Source organism: Anastrepha obliqua, chromosome 5 (genome assembly GCF_027943255.1).
Source record: "Anastrepha obliqua isolate idAnaObli1 chromosome 5, idAnaObli1_1.0, whole genome shotgun sequence".
NCBI classification, from domain to species: domain Eukaryota; kingdom Metazoa; phylum Arthropoda; class Insecta; order Diptera; family Tephritidae; genus Anastrepha; species Anastrepha obliqua.
Window position 1 is genome coordinate 91,081,880 of NC_072896.1, and position 15,663 is coordinate 91,097,542.

At 35.2% G+C, this 15,663-nt stretch overlaps 1 protein-coding gene across 6 annotated transcripts in view; it reads left to right on the forward strand.

Moving 5' to 3' along the window:
- The first annotated feature begins 269 nt into the window (after nucleotides 1–269).
- The window catches only part of LOC129247635 (protein bowel), a 49,801-nt gene continuing 34,407 nt past the window's right edge, over nucleotides 270–15,663 (forward strand). The window contains exon 1 of one of the 6 annotated variants that reach the window (XM_054886846.1): nucleotides 270–290. The gene's annotated coding sequence lies outside the window, so the exon portion shown is untranslated. Of the gene's footprint in view, nucleotides 291–2,286; nucleotides 2,498–2,797; nucleotides 2,812–6,401; nucleotides 6,877–15,663 lie in introns of those variants that run through there. The other 5 variants (XM_054886841.1, XM_054886838.1, XM_054886845.1 and 2 more) reach the window with 5 other exon arrangements.

Sequence of the window (15,663 nt, forward strand, 5' to 3'; positions counted from 1 at the left end):
ATAACGTCGTCTAGGACGATGACAAATAGAAGGCACGACAGGGGACAACCTTGCCTTACGCCTGCATTGGTGGTGAATGGGTTGCTTATGTTACCATTGTGAAGCACGGTCAGTTTGAAGTTCTCATTTAGGGCTTATCCCTTTCTACTCAACCCTAGCCATATTTAATCTTGTTTGATTGTGTCGAATGCCTTCTTGAAGTCGACGAACAGCATATAAAGTCGGGAGCGCCACTCAGTTGATTGTTCTATTATGATGCGAAGAGTGTTGGCTTGGTCAACACAGCTTTGGTGAGTCGAAAAAGAGCGTTTGCTACATTGTAGTCTGCTTTGTATGATCGCGGTAGACTTTTGCAGATGGAGTTGAGCAGGATTATTCCTCGTCAGGTGCAGCAGTCATGCAAATCGTGTTTTATGGGTAGCTTCGCGATGATGCTGTTTGTCTTAGGACGGATGTAACTTCTCATTGCCCCAGACGGCGGCGATGTGGACGGACTACATCTAAGTACAGACTCCGTATAAGTGTTTTCTTATTTTAAGCTTTATCTCTATGCTAACCGAGGTATTTTTATGAGGCGCAGGCCACTGAGTTATTTATCCGTGGCCACTTTGCAGTTGGAGCATTCAGAAATCAACTTCACCATGTGATCTATTTAGCCAAGCTTCGTTGCATGGCAAGAGCTGGAGTTATTTGGTATTTGACCGAGCTCTTTCTCCCATTTATGATGTGCGTTCTGATGTTGTTCCAGAAGTAGAGGAACTTACAGTTTTAAGCCGACTCCGAACGGCAAATGGTTTTTTTTATTAGGAGCTTTTTCATAGCAGAAATACACTCGGAGGTTTACCATTGCCTGCCGATTAGTTGTAATGTACTCCGACCAAATATAGGCATAACCCAACGTTTTTGGATCTGAATGTTGCTTTATCACTCGGATGCAATATCGAGTATTGCGAGGGCTCTGTTTTTACCCTTAGATGGTAAATAGTGTCCTGGAATTTCATTACCTGGCTGTCTCACACGAAACTCTTTGAGAAGAACTACTTAAACAACACCTGCCTCAATGGAGCACATCTTTAGTTTAATAAATTAATTTTAAAAATCTACTAAAGAATATCAGGTTACATATCCACTGTGCGCTAGTCCTAGTGGTAATATCTTAGAGTCGTTTCCAGTTGCTGTTATTGTGTATCGTTTTTCTGGTTTTTTGTTTTTTTGTCATATCTCGATTTTTGTGTTCGTCACCAGCCAGTCATTTTTTGCTTATTTATCAACGTTTTGTGAGTGCATAGGCGTGTGTGTGTGCGTGTTTTATTACTCTCACAATTCGTTTTACTGAATTCTTCTGGTATTTTTAAAGCCGTTTCCACGCTGCTCACGTATCGTCTATGCAGCCAAAAGCGACAAATAGTCACAAAGCCCAACTGGCCAACGAACAAACAGACAAACGTACCAGCAAACTAACAGTCGAATAAGCCGATCAGACAAATACTCAAACGCTAAGGCAGAGAGACATGCAGACAAATGGACGCAGCGTCAAAGTGACGGGCGTTGAGCACAGACGTACAAACACAGCTGAAATGACAATCCATCACTTGCTGGCCAACAAGCAACGCCAACCTCAAAACGTGTTTCTCTCACTAGCCAAGTTGAGCTAAATGCGCTCACACACTTTTGCTGACTGGTCTTGACTCGTTGAACAGGTAACTAAATTATTGACGACAGCACGTCGCGAGAGGCAAACACTCGAATAAACGTAGAAGACGAACTCGTATCTCAAACGTGCAATGCTCCGCAGCTAAGTTGGAAGTGTGCGTACGCTCCCATAAAATTTGATGGAAACAAATAAAATAAAATTGAAAAACCCGTAGATAACAACAACACCAACAGCAGTAAAATTGCACTTATACGAGTATCTTCTCTCCCGGTAGTACGTGTAGTGGCAGTGGCAGTGGCAACAGCGGCACCGCCAGTAGTCAAGTCAACTCAGTTCATCGGTGGCTCAGTGGCTCGTTGGCTCGGTGGCTCTTTTGTGTTAGGCTGCAACTGGTTTTTGGCTATCTTAGTCGGAGCGAACTGCATGAGTGTGAGTCTGACTCACACATGCGCACGCAGAGACGACGACTCAATGAAGATCGTATGCAATGATGAGAGTCAGTCAGTCAACTGAGTAAACTAAATATGTATGTGTGAACTCTCGATTTGGTGAGCACTCACGTTGGGTACAAAAGGTTTTTGGGCTCGTTGCCCCCAACGGTGAGGCTCTCAGATTAGTCTTGAAGAGCTGATCGTACTTAACGCACCTGTAGAAAGTCGGAACGGTCGAAACGTTGTGATAAACCATACGGACGGATTGGTTTTTCAACTGTTAGTTTTTTTTCGATTCGCTTTATGTTTGCTTGATTATCTGTTTGTTCATTGCCTGCATGGGTCAATACAAACATACCACGCGTACCAATACATAAACGAGTGTACAACAACAACAATATACTGTGTATGTGTAAGAAACAACAAAAAGTATATGAATAGATGATTATAGTGCGCAGTAGCGGTAACGGCGAACGTTCAATTCGTCGGAAGCGGTGGTGAAAACGCGCAGAGCCTGATCGAGGCTCTATAAGCGGGCGGTCAAATAGAAGGCTCGCTTTTCAGCAGCGCATCGGAAGGTGCGCAAGTTAAAGGGATTGTAGTGGATTTTGATTTGTTGTAGCGTAGATGCCAGCGAGTAAGTCTGATTTGAACTTGTTGCGCCGCTCATCGGGCAGCTCTCCAGCTCGCTCATAGCTCATAAGCTGTCTCTGGTGGCTGCAGCTGGTGAGATGTGTTTCTTGGTCGTTGATTTTTTTGCATCAACTCGTTTTCTAGCCTACTGTCAGTTGCTCTCGTACGCACACAAGCATGCGAAAATATACACTCATATATACGCACACATCGAAAACGTGTGATATTTACATACATACGAATAGGTGGAACACGTTGAAGTCTGGTGAGCTTAGAAGACGTGAACAAACAGCGTCCGTATGAACAACTCAGTATCTATTATACGCATAGATATACAAATATACACACGTACATATGTGTGTGTATGATTTTTGTATGTCTGTATGTTTGCGTGATCGAAGCGATTTCGACAATTTTCTAGCATCGCTCCACGTTTAGCGTCAGCATCATCGTCGTCGTCGTCGTCGTCGTCTTGGCCGTAGTCGTCGTGTGGGTAGAGATTGGGACTACTTGAGGAGCGATTTGGTAGCTGCACTGGCTTCAGCTCCTATTTCAAAACAGAATGTAGAAAAACACATTTCAACTGCCGTTTGGCCAGCACCACCAAGCGAGTTGGAGTCTTGTTTTCCTTGCTTGAATTTTTCTTTTACTAGAGGGAGTATGTCAGAGTGTGTGTATGTGTGCGCGTGTTTGAACACATGCCCGGTTGAGTGTGGCTGCATTGAATAGGCAATAAGGCGGCGCAATAGGCCATGATAGACGACGAAATAGCGATAGGGTTATAGGCAACAATGACAGTTGTAGCCATCATGGGGAGTAGGTAGAAAATGCACATACGTACATATGTGTGTGTACGTGTGTGTGTGTGTGTGGAATAACTGATGCAGTTGCCGCAGTTATTAAAACTAAATTCGATGGGAACGCGGGGGTGGCGAAAAGGGTTGTGGTGACATGAAGGTGTTGAAAAATCCCTCAGTAACTGAAAAATGTGATGAAAAATTAAAATTAAAAAAAAGGAAACTGTGTGTGGACTGAAGAAAATGAATGAAATATAAATTGAAAAAAATCGGTCAAATGTGAATAATACAAGAAGTTGCTTGTAAAACCTGGATGAAGAAACGGGTAATGGACTTAGAATATAAGGAAAAAAAAATTACTGAAAGATTATTCGAAGTAATGATGAGTGTTTTTGAAATTGTAAAAAAAGTATGAAACTCTTATAAAACTTCAATAGAGGCAAAAACTTATAAGTGATGAATTTAAGAAAACGAGTCGATACCCTAAAAGTTTGGCAGGTGTGAAAGAAATGGACTAAAACAGAATAAAATATATTTAAAAAAAATAAAATAAAATAATATAAAATAAAGTAAAATAAAATGAAATAAAATAAAATAAAATAAAAAAATATAATACTTGAAAAAAATTAAATAAAAATTATTTTTAAATAAATTAACTTAAATTAAACAAAAAGCAATAAAATAACAATAAAACTAGTTTAACAAAATAAAATAATAATAAATTAATACAATTAAAATCAATTTAATTACATTAATAAAAACAGTAATAAAATAAAAATAAAATAGTTTAACAAAATAAAATATATGAATAAAATTAAAATAAATTAACTTTTTAATAAATTAAAAATATATTAATAAATTAAATGCAAAAAATAAATAAAGTTAAAGTAAACTCAACAGGAAATAATAAAATAAAAATTATAATTAAATGAAATGAAATAAAATAAATTAAATTAAATTAAACAAGAAATAATAAAAAAGAGTAAAATTAAATACAATGCACAAAAATACAATACAACAAGAAAAAAATTAAAAAAAGTAAAAAACAATAGATTTAATAACTGAATAACAAATTAAACACGAAATAATAAAATAAAAAATGTATAAAATGAAATAAAATAAAGTAAAATAAAATAAACGAAATAAATAAATAAATAAAATTAAAATAAAACTAAAATAAACTAAGCTAAGTTAAAGAAAAAAATAATAATTAAATAAAACAGAATACAACACAAATTAAACAAAAAACAAAGTAAAATTAAAGAAATGAAATAAATAAATTTAATTTCAATAAAATTAAAATAAATTAACTTAAACTAAACAAGAAATAATAAAATAAAATATGGTTCAAGCAGCTCAAACTTCCGGGACTAGCCCAAGTATCCTCTGGGTAGCTTCCGTTCGGGAGTGAGCCAACGTGAGAAGCGAAGAACCCAGGATAGCTGGTTGTGCGCTGGGTTTGGGACCCGCCACTTAAAAATCCCTCCCAACGAAACGAAAACCAAGTAAAATAATAAAAAATTGGATTAAAAAAAAACAACACAACAAAAAAAAAAAATAAAGTAAAATAATAAATTAAACAGGAAATAATATATAAAAAAAGAAAGTAAAATACAATAAAATGAAATAAAATGAAATAAATATTTTAAGTGAATTTAAAAGATACGACAAAAATAATTAAAGCTTGAGAGCATTTCTGATTAAGGAGAAGTCAGCAAATAAAAAATAGTAAATAAATACAAATAAATATATTGAAGAAAATGTAAAAATAAATCAAAAAATAGAATAATAAATCTGCTAAATAAACATAAATAGACGTAAATAAATAATGTAATTAGAAAAGTTGTCTTAAGCAAAAAAGTAATAATAAATATTAAACAAAATAGTCAAAGCTTTGCAGGAAAAAAAATTTTTTTGATGAAATTTGAAGTATTTAAACTTAAATTGGGTTAGAATTTGACAAAAATCTTAACTATTTCACTTCCAAATTAAATAAAGTTAAAAATAATAATTTAAAAACTGAAAATATTTCTTTGTTTTAAACATTTTTTTTTAATTTTTTCATTTAAATGGTATTGTACATGCAGTATACAAAATATTGCCAATATAAATTTGGAACATTGTTTTATAATATTTTTACTATGTTACTCAATGAACAAAATTTTTATAAAAAAATTAGTGAATAAATACCATACAAATATGGCCCCTTTTGACTTAATTTCGTAAATTTTGGTATATCTACATACATATATAAATATTTAATTCATTATGTAACAAAAATATTATAAAACAATGTTCCAAATTTATATTGGCAATATATTTTATACCCTGTGAGAAATCAAAAAAAAAAGTAAAAAATAAAAAAAAAAAAAAACAGATTAAAGAAACGAGCGCAAGACTCTTGTCGGGGCTTTATGCTCCCGAGAGGAGTAAAAATGAAAAAAAAAGCAAAAATATTTTATATTTTTTTTTATAAAAAGACTAAAAATAATTAATTAAATACCTAAAAAAGTAAGCAGCGCCGTTTAAATCTAATTTTAACAGTAAGAAAAAATAAGAATCAAACTTTTGATAAAGTATATTGAAAAAAAAAAGATGAATAAGAACCAATGAAAAAGTAGCCGAAATAAAAAACGCTTAAACTTAAAAAATATAAAAAATACGAAAAAGTGCCAGAGAAAAACTGCAAATAAAAATAGTTGAGCTAGAAACAAAACCCAAACAAAAAATGTGCCCATAGTTACCGAGTGAAAAAAAAAAATTTACCAAACAAATTTCAAAGCCTAATAACTCTACTCTAAAAAATGAGGCGAAAGATGGAACAAATACCTTTAAAATACAAACTTATGCACGTAAATACGCGTGAGCAAGTGTGCGTGCTTGTGTGCGAACAGGTTTTTGAGACATTCGCTCGAAAATGAAGTATTGTCTCCGTAGAGTTGTGGCCAAAAAGAACGGCGTTCAAGTGTGGAAAGGTGAAGAAAGGCGCAAGTAAAGAGTGAAGATTTTGTATGTGCAAACGTACATACGCACACACACAAGCTTCATCGCGGAATTGATTAAACAAAAACACACTCCATACATTTACGAATGAGGCTGTGTGTGCCTTTGGTTTCGTGGAAGTCTGGCTACATATGTATGTGTGTGTATGTGTATGATATGTGTACGTGTATGTGTATGTGTATGACGGTATGCAATGTTGCTGAGTTGCTGGCTATAATTTTCTTCCTCGACCGTCATTGCAGCTGGACTTGGAGTTAATTTTCGTGTTTCTGTTTCATGTTTTTGTGTCTGAAGTCAAAAGTGAAGGCTGAAACAATCTTTTTGCTGGCATGTCGGCACTGAAGGTGGATCGGGTGAGGTATTTAAATTAAATTAGAAAAGAAATGTTTATGAAAAAATGAATCAAAGAAATTAGTTTTGCAAATTTAAAGTAATAAAGCGAGCGGCGGTGAAAGATAGATATTGACAAAATATTTTCTGTTCTCAGTCAGTGGGGAATATAGCACCGCAGCATAAGATTTTTTCATTGGAAAAGGATATATTTTTCCTTTAATAGTTGGACTCATGTTTGATATAAAATATATCTGCAGCAATTAAATTGATATATTTATTTATATGTTACGCAGTTTCTGCCATGAAACGAAATCATTCAATTTTTATTATATGGAGAAAATGCACAAGATAAGGCAAGCAAAAAGAAATAAAAAATAGTGAAAAATCAACGCAATTTTTGAGTCACTTCAAACTTGCACTATTTAGATCAAAATTGAAAGAGCTATAAAATTGCATACACAGAATTTTTTAGAAATTTTGCCCAAAAAGTTTAAAATGTTGATGAAAATTCTTGTTGAATTTTTTGTAATTTTGTACAAAATTTGAAACTTTGAGTTATATCGTTTTTGTTGTAGTATGAACTATAGTTTTATAAAAAAATAGAAAAAAATGTCATAAAAGATTAGTAACTACTCCAAACCTTGCAATATGATGTCCTCCCATTATTTGCGTACACATAAATATATGTATAGGAATATTTTTATTATTAGAATGAAACACATAAGTGAAAGCATAACAGTAAAAGTAAAGAAGAAAAATTACAAACATTTTAATATGACTTCAATTTAGTATAGTACAGTTACACTGATATATACTTCTTTTTTTCTTTATATATTTCTTTTTTTTAATAAGTTGCTTTTGCATAACTTCATTTATATGCCGGCACATAATTAATGATACATTTTTTTTAAATACTTTTTTACTAAATAAATAACAACTTTATTTTGAGTGTTGAAATCTTTATTTTGATCTGTACACCCTCCAATGCTTGTCTGTTTGTATACTGCAGCTGTCCACTTCACAAGCGTCAAGTATGATTGACGTACAACGCCATTTGCAAAAATTATAAATCTTCTGATAAGGTGATTAATTTTGCGCCACCTTGTACCTTTATGTCTGTTTATGAATATTTTCAATAAAATACATAGAAGTAAATAATTAACAGCCAAAATAAAAATAAAAAAAAAAAATATTGCATATAAAATAAATATGCATATGTACAAGGTGGCGCAAAATTATTCATCCAATTTTGGTTTTCAATAACTTTTTTACTAAATATTTACAAAAAAAAAAGATTTGAGTGAAGTGTCAAATATGACTGACATACAATCCCATTTGCAAAAATTATAATTCTTCCGATAGAGTGATTAATTTTGCGCCATCTTTTATATATGTAGTATATAAAATAATAGAGCTCCGCCACAGTCAAATTGTTATTGCGTGACTACCATTCGGTAGTGTCCGCGTTCAAAACCCGCTGTGGACACAAAACCACTACAATGTTTTTTTCTTTCTTTCTCGAGTGTATTTCTGTCATGAAAAAGTCCCTTATTAAAGAAAACGATCTGCTGTTCGGAGGCGACATGAAACTGTGGTTTCCGCCATTTACGGAAAAACCTCAAGACGCACATCGCAAATTGGAGTAGCAACTCAAACAAACACAACAGCAATGCTTTGTTCTGAAGGCCATTACAATTTGACGAAGATATGTTCTCTTTTTATAATATTAAGTAAAAAATCTATAGTTTACTACAATGAGGTCGATTTCGCTCAGGAGCCATTGAATAGTAATTAAATTCCAGTAAGAAAGTAGGAGATATGGAGGTTCTCACGTTCACGTATTCGTGGATATTTGTAGTCGTTATAATCGTCCAACAGGTTCCTGAATAAAAAAGTTTAATGAAAAAATGAAAAGTTTTGATTCAATTGGCTCGTTACAAGACATAAAGGCATCAATGCATACTCACTCGCCCATTTATCTATTATCCACCTATTGCATTAAATATTTAGTGCACTATGGCAAAATAAATAAAAATATTATGGATTATTTTTAACAGTTTAACAGTTTTTTTTTTTTTAGATTTTACTTACGCGTAACTTTTTTAAGTCATTTTGAAATCATTTTCATTAACTGCTCAATACTACTTGATCGTTTCATACTGAGATTCTCATAACTAAAGATTTTTTCAAAAGCCGAGCCTAGATATTTATTTAAAAAAAAAATGTGTACAAATTTAGCTTTTAGATTCTCTCAGGTTACAGTATTTTTATTCAAAATACGGTTCTTAACCAACAAAATGGTGCGAAAGCGCTAGTTGGATTCTGGAAGAATCACAATTTTAACTAACGGTTTTTAACAATTAAATGTGAAAAATTACTTCATTTTAATGTCCACGGTGAGCGCGTCTACAGGTAAAAGCCGCCAAGCTGCCGATTCATGAACTCTTAATTCTTGTAATTCTTAGTTATGTGAAGATATCGATGTTGAAGGTTATTCAGCAACACTTTGCACTATAGCAGCAATTTTCTCAACAGAACGTTCAGTTTTTGATCTGCCAGTCCTTTGGCCTGCCTATCTTCGACAGAACAAGCCTCTTGAAATTTTTTCACCAACCTATGATTTGTCGCTCCTGCGGACGATTAAAGTCACGAATTGTTTTTCTTAAGGGGGGAGCCTGGTTTATGAGGTCTAAAAATTGCATCTCTTTGCGATTTTTTTTTTTTAAGGAAAAAATTAATTTAGCACTACAAAGTTTTTTCGATCTTTTAATGAACATTTAAAAAGTATAAAAAATTTTTGTACTGGTTAAAATAAGTTGAAAAAAATGTTTAACATAGAAATTAATAGAGCGCCGCAACGCTGGAGTTTCCAACTGGCGTACAAGATACAGCTCGTAATTATTATCTAAAGCAAAAAATTCAAATGGATTTCTAATTATCATGATTTTTTATTCTAGATGAACTAAGAAAACTGAGAGAAATTCCAAAATTTCAACTTTTTGGAGGGTTTAAAGAAAAAAATGCCTTTCTATAAAAAAAAAAAATCACTTCAACTTGGTATAAAAATCTTGAAAAATTTTTTTAATCTATTTTGTTAGTTCAAATAGAAGAGAATTTAATACTGAAGGGAACAAGCTATGATTCATTTCAAAAGGTTCATTAGTTTTTTTTCATTCGTGTACGCCAATTCAAAGAAATCATAAAAATGAAAAGTCGAGAAAAGAAGATAAAGTTTGTACTATAGCTGTCCGGTCACAGCGTAACTACCTAACGCTCGCCTACCTTTGGCATTCTATCTACGGAAATATTGAAAATTAGGTTCTGTAACTTTGTGTGAATATTCTGAAATATATTAGGAATCGTTTAAAACGAAAAAAAAAAATTGATTTTTTTGACCTTATAAACCAGGCTCCCCCCTTAAAGATCGACCATTTTGATAATAAGTTTCAATAAATTTAACGCATTGTTCTATTGTGTCAAATGTTGCATCTGTCTAGTTGAAAAATGTCAAAGAAAGGTATCAATTATTTACTAGGCATCTATGCGTCATTTTTGAGATGCTTTTTATTATTAGAAAATAACTCTACAGTGTCTCTGAAGTAGCCTTCTTAATTCATTGAGTAGCTAGGAGTAACATGGAGCTCGGTGAGGCAAATATTTGTAGTCCGAAATTCATAGAAAATTGTATCAAGAACAATTAATGAAAACACAAACTCATTTTTTAAACCTGCACCATTTTCTCAAAAAAAAATATAAAAAAACCAGCCACGTACGTCGATAGCCATTGATGTATAGATTAAGAATTTTTTTGGTTTTTTGCTTTCAGATGAATTTTTACCGCTGTATCGTGTCCACGCGTTCACAGTGGTGTTCCCCCTTAAAAATAGATTTTTTCGACAGAACTACGCTTCGAATACCTTCGAAAATACCCTCAATGCTTCTGCGCCAGAACTTTTGTTCCATAAAGTAATACAATGTGGCCTCGCTGCTCAATAGAATAAAAAATTATAAAAATCGTCAAGTTTACTTTAAGTTGTACGCAAAACACAAGCACAACTATGAAAGCAATAAAACTACTGCCAGCGAACATCAATGTTTTCTGCTACTACTATGAAATTTGAGGCAGATGTCAATGACAGTAGTACCAGCCACAATGTTTGAGTTACAAAGTCAATCTGATCACAGCAGTAGAGCTGGGTATATACGAGTATATGTTCGTATATATTTTGCTTAAAACGATAAATTCTTGTGTATGCATACGTAGTTGTATTATATATTTTCTGCCTACAACAGTGCCATGCACCAAAAAAAACCGCTTCAAACTTTTCAAGTAACTTGGCCTCTCTAAATAAAAGCAAAGAAACATTTTCATCTAATAACGTAGTGTTAACTGATATTGCCTTGAATTTTTTACGTAAATAAAAATAAATAAATATATTAATTGGCGCGTACACTTCTGTCAGGTGTTTAGCAGAGCTCCACCTCCTATTTGTGGTATACATCTTGATTTTTGTTTATGCTTTTTGGATTATGATCTTCTTGTAGCAAATAACTTATATAACATATATATCCATTTGTTTCTCAGAAATGGTCCCAACAATTTGAGCGAAATTCTCCACTCAGAAAATTGTTAATTTTTGCTCTTAAATATTTTTTTTATTTATATCAGAGTATCAAACGAGAGTTTAACAAGACAGATAATATTTTACTTTCTGTAGGTAGGTAAGATGGCAAGAGTACCCCAGGTACACTTCAAGGAACCATTTTAATACAATAATGTGGTCCACTACCTGTGAAAATATTTAGGGAAGAGAAAAACCCGTCTACAACAATCCAGTGCTGTTGATGTAATGGAGGAGGGAGAAGGGATCTAGGCTGGAGAATTTCTTCAAGTCATCCCCAAAAGGCACGCTAAGGAATCTCACGCGCCTAGCCGCCAGAGCCGGACATTTGCAGAGAAAGTGTTCCACAGTCTCTATCTCTGCAGGATCCCCACAGCTTCTACAATAGGGGTTGTACGGAATTCCAAGCTTCTCCGCATGAGTACCGATCACCCAGTGACCAGTGAACACCGCAATGAGTTTAGAAATTGAATGGTGGGGGATTCCCATGGTAAGGCACTTAATACAACCGACCTTGCCTGCGCATCGGAGGAGATCGTTAAAGACTGGTTATTTAGACACTACCAGCCACGCAGCTCTCGGCACGGGTACCTCGACACCTTAGTCGACAAGGCTTTGTCACCGGTCGACAGAGCCTCGTTAGCGAAAACAGGGAGTACCAAGTCCAGGACATCAAGTCCTGGACAGTGGGTAGAGGTTGCCATTTGGAAAGGAGTGACTATATTGTTCGCATCACTTTCCCATCAAGCCCCCATCTTTCTGTATTCTCCACACAACTTATGACACCATGCACGTTAGTACTATCTTCACAGCCCTGAAATTTCGCCAGCAACTCACATTTGGTTTGCTGTGAAATGTTGCTAGCAACGTTGATTGTCTAAAGAGAAGAAACGTCGAATTTATGAGCATCGCCTCAGAAAAAAATAGCAAATTTCAGTAAGAAAATTGTTTTGAAACAACTTAATGAGACAAATGGGACATAAAAAAACAAAATAAAAAGAAGATTTACTTACACTCTTTGCACAGACGTTTCGCTCAAAAATGCCATATCTTCGGAGTATTCGAACTCAGGCACTTCACTCGCAAAACGAGCTTTCATTCAATTTTAAATGGCATGTGCGTTTTAAATAGATGTGAAAAATGCATGCGAAATTTCACGCATATCTCACCGCAATGCAATTTGTATGGATTTTGACAGCCAATTTAATTTTTTTAAAGAATATTCAAATTTCAAAAGACCGTATTTTCAAAAAATGATATAGTATCCATTGTGGCCGCCGTAGCCGAATGGATTGGTGCGTGACTACCATTCGGAATTCACAGGGAGAACGTAGGTTCGAATCTTGATGAAACACCAAAATTAAGAAAAACATTTTTCTAATAGCGGTCGCTTGGCGGCAGGCAATGGCAATAATAGCTGCCGGGCAGGCATAAAAATATCTGCCATTCGGAGTCGGCTTGAAACTGTAGGTCTCTCCATCTGTGGAACAACATCACGACGCACACCACAAATAGGAGGAGGAGCTCGGCCAAACACCCAAAAAGGGTGTACGCGTCAATCATCTATATATATATATATCCAATGCGTATTATTTTTTTTTAGAAGAAAAGTTGAACTACTTATTCTTCGTGGAATTTCAGCCCCCCAAGAAAATTGAGTTTGAGAAGTAAGCAAAATAATTTTTATTAGCCGGATATATCCGCTTTCATTTAATATTTATTTTAATGTCATAGAGTGGGTATAAGTATTTAAAACCATTTTTTGAAAATTTAGTCCTTCAAAAGTTTAAAGTCCTTTAAAAAATTAATTTGATAAGTAAGTGAAAAACTGAGTTGGCAACAGTACGAAATAAAAATTATAATTTTACGCACTTGTGGAATTTTTCCTGAGTATCTCATACTGTTGCATGGTACAAATATTAACATGCGAATCATTGGCGGCCCAATATGCCTGAATCCTGTCTTGAGAATAAGAACACTGCAGAGCATTTTCTCTGTAGCTGTCCGAGGTTTTCTAGAACCAGACTTAGACTGTTAGGTTGTGATTATCCTCGTCGGGATCTCTTAATAATATATATCCTGTCTCTCTATTCCTTCATCTATCCGGGTGTAGTGCAATGGTCTTCCTGAGTGTGTACTTGGACCTATCCACCTATCTTATGTAATGGTAGAATATTTTAAAATTAAAAAAATTGCAATTACCAACTACGCTTCAAGAAAATGCTGTGGAAAGTTATCACTTCATTCCTAATATAAAACTTTTCCCGGATAAAATATTCAATTCTGACAAAATGACAAACCTGCGCAAACTCAAAAAATGATGAGTAAATGTCAGTCGTTCTGATATCTTATTTAATATAAGCCGCATTATATTCTCCCACTTCCATTTGCGCATTTAGTATTGCAAATTTGCGAAATACCCAGTGCAGTAAATCCAAAAAGGTAGCCAAATTTAAATTAAATGCATTTATTGCTTGTGCAAACATTTTTTTTTTTTTTGCACTCCGTTGACCCAACCAAGACCAGCAATAAATGAATACAAATGAATTGGTTCATAAATAACAATAAAAGACTCAAACAAACGTAATTTATGCACTCAACCCCCTCACTTCGAGCACCCATCGCTTGGCGTGTTGACGGAGCTTTATTAAATATCTAAATATGCATAAGCGTATAATTTTTTTTTTAATTAAAAATGTACAAACAACAATATAAATCAGAGCGAGTTTTGCATAAAATTTACAATTCAATCACCAGCTACCGCCAACTACTCGCATCAAATCGGCGCAAAACGGCAGCGAACGCATTTAGTATTTAGTAGACTAACTGCGACTGCTGCTACTGCTGGTGCACGCAAAGCTCAGGAATTCAGCGAAATGACGCAGCACAGCAACAAAGTACTAAATACGCCGTATATGGAGTGCTCGCGCTGCACGGGAGCTGTTTTTTTACTTCTCGCTTAATTACTTTAAAGTGCTACCAACTTAAATTCAAATTCCCAAGTGTGGCTAATTAATTTCACCGCAGCGCCGTACGTCTCTCACCGTCGGGCTACCAGTTTTGCAGTCAAAAACAAGTTATGCTGTGACGAGTTGTATTCCTGCTTGTTGTTTTTGTTACTGTAGCTGGTGCTGCTGCCATAGCTGCTGTTACTCTGCTACTCAGTGCTTCTGTTGCGCTGCCGACCCGATGAAGACAACCAACCACACCGACCGGCCACAAACAAAAAGCAAAGACAAAGAAAAATTAAAAAAAAGAAAATTATTAAAAGAGCCACCACAACAGAAAAAGAGATTAAACCATGTGCCATACAAAACGTGCAGAGCGCGCTCACTAGATAGCATATTAATAAGTGCATGTGCATGTGTATGTGCGCGTGCGCACGCTTGACTATGCATTGCGCATGTCAATGTGTGGGTCAGCTAGCTAGCGCCGCGCCGCGCTAGTATACAGGTCCAGTCACTGCTTCAATGACTTCACTTCATTGTTGCTTGCCACATTCTCTTCGTCGTTTGTTGGCCACCACCGCTCGGTTCAACTATAGCACGCCACCGCCGCTACTACTACTACTTCTACAACTACCAATACAACAATTCCAGCTGCCACTGTCATTGCCACCGAACACAGTGTGGTGCCGCGGTGTGCAACCACAAGTGAAGTGGCGACTACGAGGCGCATTGCCTCAACCCATTTGATGCGCTTGGCGAACAACTGCACTACCAGTTAACAAACCGACCGACCAACCAGCCAACCTACCAACCTACCAATCCACCATCCAAGCAAGCGAGCTGTGGCATAATATATTCATATTCAGCCTATGCGCGCCTCTCGCACGAATATTTTCCAATGTGCCTCATGACGGCAGGCATCTCCAGTGCTTTCTTTTCGTTGTCTTCCCTATTCTTGCGTTCAGCTGGTGTATGCGTTGTTGCTGGTTTGCCTGCAGTGGCTTGACTGCGCTAGAACACGTCTTTGGCAGCATCTGCGCTCAGCAGCATAAGCACGTCGTCTCCGCATCTTCATTTGTATGCTGTCCTCATAATCTTCAGTATCAGCTTTTTTATTTTCTCGCATTGCCTTTCACATAGACTGGTGGTTATTAGCCAATCCGTAAGTCTAAACTTTCCGCTAGATCTTATTTTGCAAAGATTGCTTTTTTAATGCTTTCAAGGTTGGAAGATACTCGTATG